The following is a 10,632-nucleotide window of genomic DNA, read 5'->3' as shown; positions in this document are numbered from 1 at the left end:
AAGATCAAGAGAAGGTAAGAATCCAGAGGGAGGGGTCCAGGTGGAGGGAGAATATTGGAGGTGGGTGAAAAGATCCGTTGAATGGGGAGAGGACTCTTGCCCAACGAAGTGAGCCCGGAGACGAAGACGGCGGAAGAAGAGTTCAGCATCATGCTGAGCCCGAAATTCATTGAGATGAGGGCGTAAGGGTATGAAACTAAGTCCTTTGCTGAGTACTGAACGTTCAGCATCGGAGAGGGGAAGGTCAGGGGGTATAGTGAATACACGGCTGGGGCTGGGATTGGAAGATGGGGTGGGGACGGAGGGACAGGCAGGGGTTGAGGGTCCTAGATGGGTGTTGGTGTCGATGAGTTGTTGGAGCTTGCGTTCCTTAGCACTTGAAAATTAGCTCAGTGGTTGGCAAGAAAGAAGGTCACCTGACCGCAACTTCATTTTGTGTTAGAGGAAAGCATCCATTTCAAGTTTAAAATTCATAATAGTTTTATAGTTGATAAGTTTGTATTGCATGATTGTGGCATGCCTCCCTGCAAAAAGGGAAAAAATTAAATTACTTGCTATTTTGTTTTGTTCTTTATAGAAAGAAAGAAAAGTAAAAATGCAGTGATAGCAAAGACCTTCACCCTTTCATTTACATAAATTCCTCAGGGTCACTGTCACTAGACCTTTCACAGATGACAGGTGGCACTTTTTCTGTTTAAATTCTGGATAGATCATCTGCAATTACATTATTTTTCTCAGCAACATGCATATTTTTTAAGTTCAATGGCTAGAGGAGTAAACTCCATTTGAACAGCCTTTGTTGACTTTAAATTTCTCCGGGAAAGTAAGTGGATTGCAGTCAGTGAATATCAACATTTCCTTGTGTGCATTACTGACATAGACCTTAAAATATTGAGGGGCTAACAGAATTCCCAAAGCCTCCTTTTCTACTGTGGAATATTTTCACTGATGTTTATCAAACTTATTAGAAAAATAGCTAGTTGGTTTCTTGATACGAGTCATCTTCCTGGAGCAAGACAGCTCCTACTCCCACATTGCTCATGTCTGTAGCCACCTTGAATGATCAGTTAAAGTTTGGGACTGCTAACACTGGTTCACTTGTCGAAATAGCTTTCAATTTCTCAAAGGTGTCATAAACTTTCAGCTATACTTTTACAAACTGCACACAGACAAACTATTAAAATGGCTGCTGCAAATCATGCGACCTTTGACCTGTGAGCTGCAGGTAGTAACACATCTCAAGCAAATACCTAATGAAATATGGACATTCACACATCTCCCTGTTTAAGGATGGGCCAACACAAAAGAATTTGTGGCGATGTGATCCAATGCCCTTCCCTGAAACCAATCAGGTTTAATGGGACACTCAGGAACAAAGACACCGGGCAAAATTTTCGGGTCAGTGGGCAGCCGCAATTGGCAGGCCCGGGAGCAGCCGAGGAACGGATCGCCGCCCGCGATTGGACCCCGACCGTGATTTCACAATGGCTGTCCAATTAATGGTCAGTCAGCGTGAAAGGCACGCTGAAAGGCATAGCGCTGCCTGGGAGGGGGCAGGAGGAGGGCGGGTGCTGAAATCAGTGTAGGGGAGTACAGAATGAAAGCTCCCTGAAGGCAGAGAATTTAAATTAAATGTTTAATTCACCCACAAAACTGGCCAATTGTTATCCTTTGATACTATTATTCCCAGCATAAAAAAAAACTCTAACCAGGCTTCTTTCAGTAAACTCAAAAAAAATTGATGTATTATAAAACAAACTACTTTTTAAAAACAAGTTAATAAACTGGTTAACAAAGAAGTTATAGTTTAGAAGTGTAACAATTTTCCCCCTTTTTAAAAAAAGACTCTTAAACCCCTATACACTCACACAAACACAAAACAGGACAAACAAACAGTCCCCTGCAGAGGCTGGAGCATGGGAAAGTTTCTTTAAAAAGGATAAAATTCAAAGGGATCTCACGCTGTTGATCTAACAGAATTCTGGTCACAATAGATCTGGAAGTTCTTTCTGATGGATTTGTTGGTGAAACTGTCCTTGATGACTTTTACTGGTCATAATGTTGCAGATTTTCAAAACAAAATATTTGGGTTATCCTGATGTGACATTTCTGAGGCAAGTTTAACACACAGGTGGGGCAGAGAGAAGGAAAGAGGGAGTCTATTCTTGCAGCCCACTTCCAAAGCGCCGCAACACACACTCCGCCTGAGCGTTTTTAAAGACTAAGATATTCAAAGAATACTTCTCTTAGGCTAGGTATTTTTAAGCAATCAGTAGGAGCTTTTAGCTTGGCAACAGCAGTTCTTTGTTAACTTAAATATACAAAGTATCTCTTCCCTCAGCAGGTGTTCCCCACTGGACAGCTATCTTGACCCATGGTTTCTTAAAGAATGTCATATTCACAGCACCGAATTAATGCCCAAAATTCAATGACATTCAAATTTTCCAAAAACGGATTCCTCACAGTGGTAACTTATGCATTGATGCTGAAGATGTGGGCTTGGTTCTCAATGAGTGCTTTGTCTCTATCTTCACTAAGGAGTGAGATGATGCAGATATTCTAGTTAAAGAGGAGGAGTGTGAATTATTAGATCGCTAAGCATAATGGAGGGACTGACATCCTAGAGGGTGGATAAATCACCAGGCTGGATGGATTGTATCCCAGGCTGTTAAAGGAAGCCAGAGTGGAAATAGTGGATGTTCTGAGGATCATTTTCCAATCCTCACTAGATACAGGCGAGGTATCAGAGGATTGGAGGTTTGCAAACTTTGTACCAATATTTAAAAAGAGTGCGACAGATAGGTCACATGATTATAGGCTGGTCGGTCTGACTTCAGTGGTGGGCAAATTATTGGAATAAATTCTGAGAGACAGGATAAACTGTCACTTAAAAAGACATGGATTGATCAGGGATCATTGGCATGCTTTTGTTAGGGGAACATCATAACTTATTCACTTAATAAAATGTTTTGAGGAAGTAGCAAGGAGGATTGATGAGGGTAGTGTAATGGATGTTGTCTACATGGATTTTAGGAAGGCGGTTGGCAAGGTCCCACGTGGCAAACTGGTCAGAAAAGTGAGACCCCAGGGGATATAGAGGAAGGTGATGAGTTGGATCCAAAATTGGCTCAGTAACCGGAAACAAAAGGTAATAGTCAATGGATGTTTTTGCAAATGGAATGTGGTTTCCAGTGGTGTTCCACAGGGCTCAGCATTGGGGCCCTTGCTGTTTGTTGTATATATTAAAGATTAGGACTTAAATGTGGGAGGCATGATTGGAAAATTTTCAGATGACAAAAATTGGCAGTGTAGTTAGTGAAGAGGATAGCTGCTGTCTCCAGAATGATATTAATTGTTTGATAGAGTAGCTAGAAAAGTGGCAAATGGAATTAAACCCACAAAAGTGTGAGGTAATGCATTTGGGGAGGGCAGACAAAGCAAGGGAAAACTCAATAAACTGGAGGATACTGCAAGGGGCTGAGGAAGTGAGAGAGCTTGGAGTGTATGTCCACAGGTCCCTGAATGTGGCAGGACAGGTGGATAAGGTGGTAAAGAAGGCATATGGAACGCTTTCCTTTGTTGGATGAGGTATTGAATGAAAAAGCAGAGATGTAATGTTGGAACTTTATAAAATGCCAGTTAAGCAGCAGCTGGAATTTTGTGTACAGTTCTGGTCACCACATTAAGGGAGGATAATAGTTACTCTGGAGAGTGTACAAGAGGAGGTTTACAAGCCAGGGCTTGAAAATTGCAGCTATGAGGAAAGATTAGGTAGGCGAGGATTGTTTTCTTTAGAACAGAGGAGGCTGAGGGGAGATCTAATTGAGGTGGACAAAATTGTGAGGGGCCTAGATAGGGTAGACAGGAAAGAGCCTAGCTGAGGGGCCAATTATCAGGGGCATAGATTTAAGCTGATTAGTGGAAGGATTGGAGAGGACATGAGGAAAAACTTTTTCACCCAGAGGTTGATGGACATATGGAATACACTGCCTAGATTGATGGTTGAGGCTGAAATGCCCAACTCATTTCAAAGGTACTTGGGTTGGAAAGTGGGATTATAAATGAGTAGCTAGTTGCTGAATGGCCTCATTCTGCGCTGTAACTTTTCTATGGTGATACTCTCATGCATCTGCTGCCCTTTTCCTTCTAGTTGGTAGAGGTCGCAGCTTTGGAATTAATTTTTTTAATGTTTTGTTTTCCCATATAAGTCCTCAGCCTTTGGCTGTTTCATTACAGTACTCAGTTCTAAGACATCACAACTTGCATCCAGCCTTGTTTGTGTGCCCAGCCAATTCAGTTGTTGAACTAGGCTTCACAGTTGCGCTGGCTCAGCTTTGGAAGCATTTGAATCTTTTAGTGAGAACCTGGCACAGTTGACTATGATAGGACTAACACTTTAAGTAAGATTGTTGGTGTAAAGTAACATGAGACCATTCTTCCTTATTCCCAACCCAATATATTTAAAGGCCCCAGAAGCCTGACTCCACATCTTAAATTCTGTTCTAATCCTGTCAGTAAAATTTTTTTAAATTCTCTAGTACCACCTCATAAGAAGTCATCAACATGCATCTTAAAGTTGTCAGAGAGTTTCCTGCCATGGTACCAATAAAACATGGCAGGCTCCCCTTTAAGTTGGAGACAGCCCAACTTTAACAAAACTGAGGAGTACCAACTAAGTACCACCATATTCTGGAAGCTTTGTTCAAACCATAGAAACACTTATTTCAGCTATTTTGCTTGGGATGACCACTCTTGGTAATTGTTGGCCCCAAACTTAAAGCAGGAATTCAGAAACCTCCTTAGACAGCACCTTTCAAACCCATGACCTCTACCATCTAGAATGACAAGGGCAGCAGATGCATGGGAACACCCGCCACCTGGAAGTTCCCCTCCAAGCCACTCATCATCCTGACTTAGAAAAATATCGCTGCTCCTTCACTGTAGCTGGGTCAAAATCCTGGAACTCCCTCCCTAACAGCACTGTGGGTGTACCTACACCACAGGGACTGCAGCAGTTCAAGAAGGCAGCTCACCACCACCTTCTCAAGGGCAATTGGAGATGCGCAATAAATTCTGGCCATCAATGCCCACATCCCATAAATTAATTTTTTAAAAAGCAGCCAAAACCAGACTCAGGCTTCCAATAACCAGTACAACTCCTTCAGGACAGTTACCCTCATCGTTCTCAGCATCACAACTGTCCATGTCATGCATTACCTCAAAGATTCAACTTTTTGCGCTTTGGACAATTAGTTGCATAATGATATTTGGAATCACAAAAACATCTATTAATCTTTCCCTATGCATTTCTAGGATTCATAAGCCGATGATTGCCAGCCCAGTCCTGCTTTCTGTCTTGATCCACAAATTGGCTAAAAGTATGACCCTCCTCAGACCACCTATCAGCAACTCTGTCTTTGTACTGATGCCTTACTTTTCCTTGGTAGTGACAAAGCCAAAGTCATACCTTGTTTCCTCCTGAATAACGAGGTGACCCAAGTCCACATGTCTACGTCATTTTTCCACTGCCTATGTGGTTCAGACTCCAAATAAACCAGTAGATAATTAATGCATATTCTGATGCTTTGGGCCTCAGCCATTTCTCACCAGAGGCTGTAGGGAGCAGCACATTTGTCAGAAAAGAAAGTGACAAAAACCCTTCATTCAGCTTCAAACCTCCACAGATTGGTACTCTGCTACCGTGTCATTCCAGTGAGCATCTGTCTGGCAAAAGAAGAAGTTGGAGCCATCTGTCTTCAAAATAGATTTATTTACAAAACTCAGGATAACATAAGTGCAGACTACTTCTCCATTCCACATAGTTCCCCCACACACATGGAAACTGGTTTTCATATATGTGCCCTAATCTTTCCCCAACTACTGTCAGCTCCTCTTAATCATAATTGGAGCATGCACTCAATTGTCATGGCATCTGTAACATTAACAGAAGAAGTTTTGGTGAGCTGCTGCAGTGCATCTTGTAAATGGCACACACTGCCACCACTGTTCGTCGGTGGTGGAGGGAGTGAAAGTTTAAGGTGGCAGATGGCATGCCAAACAAGCAGGTTGCTTTGTCCTGGATGGTGTCAAGCTTCTTGACTGTTGTTGGAGCCATACTCATCCGGACAAGTGAGATTATTCCATCACACGTCTGATTTGCGTTTTTTTTTTAAATGGTGGACAGGCTTTGGGAAGTCAGGAGGTGAGTTGCTTGCCACACAATTCCAAGCCTCTGTCTGCTTTTGTAGCCACAGCATTTAAATGGCTAGTCCAATTCAGTTTCTCATCAATTCCTACCCAAAAATTTTAACATAATTTTTTGCTTTCAAGTGTACTGAATGCTCTCAATTACAATTTGACATCAAAGGCTCTAATTTGGAATGAATTTGACATCAAATTTGATAGTGCACTCAAACCTATATCCAGCACGCTCAAAGCTATTAAGTGCACCCAGCAACCTGAATTAAAAAATACAAGGAAGTTAATTACTTAAACAATATCTGAATTTATTCAGTTTTTCATTTTGTCTAAAAATATTATTCTGCCATACAGCACATGCTTGAGAGCACTACCCGATCCCCAACAATTCTTAATTCATTTTAATCTCAGGATCCATACTTTCCACCCACTCACCCCCAGGGTCTCAGGGTCTAAACTCCCCAAAATGTCAAGGTCTAAACTCTCTCCACCTCTCCTCCCCTGCCCACCCCACCTCCAGTAACAGTGTCTAAACTCTCCCCTGCATCGCCCTCGCTTCCAACATCAGGGTATAATCTCTCCTGCATCCCTCCAGGCTCCAAACTCTCCCCCATCCCTCCAGCCTCCAAACTCTCCCCGTCCCTCCAGCATCCAAATATTCCCCTCTCCCAACAGCCTCCAAACTCTGCCCTCTATCCCACCCATGTCCAAACCCTCCCCCCAGCCTACCCTTCCTGGCAGTCTCCAGCTTTGGGCTTTGACAACCTTCCGGACCTTGGGCCTCACCGAACTTCCGGGCCTTAGGCCTCGCCAACGTTCCGGGCCTTGGGCCTCGCCGACTTTCAGGGCCTTGGGCCTTGCTGACCTTCTGGGTTTTGGGCCTCGCTTACCTTCCGGGCTTTGGGCCTTGCTGTCCTTCTAGGCCTCGGGCCTCACCGACTTAGTGAGCCTTAAGCCTTGCCGACCTTCTGGGCCTCAGACCTCGCTGACCTTCTGGTCCTCGCTGACCTTCCTGGCCTTGGGGATTGGGCCTCGCCGACCTTCCAGGTCTTGGGACTCGCTGAGCTTCTGGTGGTGGCGGGGGAAGGTGGGGGAAGGGGGGTTGGTGAGTGGGCATGGTGAGGGGGTGAGCATGTTGGATGGCGTGGCTGGGGTGTAGGTATGGTTATGCTGCACAAGTTATAGGGTATAAAGAAAACATAAAAGTACCTAATCAAAACAATGTCTGCTTTTTTAAAAGTTAGCTCAGTTTTATGATGGTATCGAATTTCAGAAAGATGGAAAATAAACTCTGATCATTTTTGGTGTCTGAATGTTTAAATGGTGTTGCTAATTGCAAATGTTTGAGCGCTGTGGTTTGGGGCAATTGATGACATTGATGTCAATTATAGTATATGTAATATTAAATGATAGCTAAATGATTTGAATGAAACTGATGTTAAATAATTGTTAAATGATAGCTTTTGAGTGCAATCGATGTCAAATAATAGCTAATAACTGCTTTTAAGCACAATTGATATAAAATGAGTGCAAATGAATGCTGTTGAACACAAATGATGACAAACATTTCAGGTAGGAATCGTAACCTCCAGGATGTTGATAGTGGGTGTGGAAGGGTTCTGGAGAGGGGATTCGAAGGCTAACAGAGCAAAAGGATATGGCAGCATTGCAGGTATTGATACACAGAGTGTGACAGGAAGGGACAGAGTGTACAAACATAAAAATAAAACAGCAAATAGGGTCAAAGGGGGAAAAAATGGTAAAAAGGCAAAAGCGCGTAGTATTTGTAACAAAATAGATTAATTAACAGCACAAATAGAGGTTAGTGGGTATGATCTTATAGCCATTACCGAGATGTGGTTATAAGGAGACCAAAGCTGGGAACTAAATATTCAGGGGTATGTGACTTTTCGAAAGGACAGGTAGGAAAAAAAGGGTGGTGGGCCGGCTTTATTAGCATGAGATGGAATTAAGTACGATAGCAAGAAATGATCTTGGATTGGAAGATGTAGCATCCATATGGATGGAGGTAAAAAATAACAAGGGGAAGAAGACACTGGTAGGAGTACTTGAGAGGCCCCTGAACAGTAGCTATACTGTAGGACAGAGAATAAATCAGGAAATAAGGAGGGCATGTAAAAAAGGCAGTACATTAATCATAGGTGACTTTAATCTTCATGTAGATAGTGCAAATCAAATTGGCAGAGGTAACCACAAGCAAGAATTCATAGATTGTATTCAGGATAGTTTCCTAGAACAATATGTTGTAGATCCAATCAGGGATCAGGCTATTCTGAATTTGGTAATGTGTAATAACGCAGGTTTAATGATCTCAGAGTGAGATCCCCTCGGAAACAGTGACCATAACATGGTAGAATTTAGCATTCAATTTGAGAGTGAGAAACTTGGGTCGGAAACAGCTGCGCTAAACTTAAGTAAGGGTAATTACAAAGGAATGAGACAGAGCTGGCCGGAGTGGACTGGGAAAGGAGTTTAGCAGAAAAGATGGTTGATTAACAATGGCAAAAATTTAAGAAAATAATTCATGATTCACAGCAAAGATATATCCCAGTGAGAAAGAAGGATTGTAGGAAGGGGATAAACCAACCATGGTTAGCCAAGGAGACTAAACTAGCAAGTAATATAAAAATGGACAGTAGGAGCTTCTTTCAATATGTAAAAAGGATGAGAGAAGCCAAAATGAACATAGGTCCCTTAGAGAATGAGGGTGGGGAAAAAATGATGGGGAACCAGGAAATGGCAGAGGAGTTGAATAAATACTTTGCATCAGTTTTCACGGTAAAAGACACTAGTAGCATTCCAAAAATACTAAATAATCAAGGGGAAAATGGGGGGAGGAAATAAATACAATAACTATCACCAGAGAAAAAGTAGTAGGAAAACTAATGGGGCTAAACGCCGATAAGTCTCCTGGACCTGATGGGTTGCATTCTATGATATTAAAGGAAGTAGCTACAGAGATAGTGGATGCACTGGTAGCATTCTTCCAAAAATCCTTTGATTCTGGAGAAGCCCCAGAGTCCCAAACTTCCAGTGTGATGCCCTTATTGAAAAGTGAGGGAGACAAATAACAGGTAACTGTAGGCCAGTTAGCTTAACATCCATCATTGGGAAAATGTTAGAGTCTATTATAAAGGACATAATAGCAGAGCATTTAGAAATGCATAATATAATCAAGCAGAGTCAGCATGGCTTCATGAAGGGGAAATCATGCCTGACAAATTTATTGGAATTCTTTGAGGAGGTAACAAGCAGAATAGATAAAGGGGAACCAGTGGATGTAATATATATTATTTCCAAAAGGCATTCGATAAGGTTCCGCACATAATAAGATAAGGGCCCATGGTGTTGGGGGTAGTATATTAGCATAGATAGAGGATTGGCTAACTAATAGAAGACAGAGATTTGGGATAAGGGGGTCATTTTCAGGATGGCAACCTGTAACAAGTGGAGTGCCACAGGGGTCAATGCTGGGGCCACAACTATTTACAATATATATTAATCATTTAGATGAGGAAAGTGAATGTATGATCACCATGTTTGTGGATGACACAAAAATAGGTGGGAAGGCAAGTGGCGAAGATGACAGAAAGTGTCTACAGAGGGAAATAGATAGGTTAAGTGAGTGGACAAAAACTTGGCAAATAGAATATAATGCGGGAAAATTGAAGGTTATGCACTTTGGCAGGAAGAATAGAGAAGCTGAATATTATTTAAATGGAGAAAGACAGCAGAAAGCTGCAGCACCGAGGGATTTGGGTGTCCTCATGCATAATCCCAAAAAGCTAACATACAAGTTCTGCACAAGTAATCCAGAGACCCAAGGTAGTGCTCTGGGGACTAGGGTTCAAATCCCACCATGGCAGAAGATGGAATTTGAATTCAATAAAAATCTGGAAATAAAAGCCTAATGATGACCATGAAACCACTGTCGATTGTTGTAAAAACCCATCTGGTTCACTAATATCTTTTAGAGAAGGAAATCTGTTGTCTTTACCTGGCCTGGCCTTCACATAACCCCAGCCCCACAGCAATGCGGTTGACTCTTAAAATGCCCTCTGAAATGGCCTGGCAAGCCATTCAGTTGCAACAAACTAACAAAAAAGGAATGAAATCGAATGGACCACCTGGCATCGACCTAGGCACCAGAAACGACAACGGCAATCTCAGCCCTGTTAACCCTGCAAAGTCCTCCTCACTAACATCTGGGGGCTAGTTCCAAATATGGGAGACCTGTCTCACAGACCAGTTAAGCTACAGCCTTACGTAGTCATGCTCACGGAATCATACCTTCCAGATAATGCCCCAGACACCACTATCACCTTCCTTGGGTATGTCCTGTCCCACCGGCAGGACAGGCCCAGCAGAGTTGGTGGCACAGTGGTATACAGTTGGGAGTGAGTTGCCCTGGGA

This window comes from Carcharodon carcharias, chromosome 1, assembly GCF_017639515.1.
Source record: "Carcharodon carcharias isolate sCarCar2 chromosome 1, sCarCar2.pri, whole genome shotgun sequence".
Classification (NCBI taxonomy): domain Eukaryota; kingdom Metazoa; phylum Chordata; class Chondrichthyes; order Lamniformes; family Lamnidae; genus Carcharodon; species Carcharodon carcharias.
Note: the sequence above shows the minus strand (reverse complement) of the source record.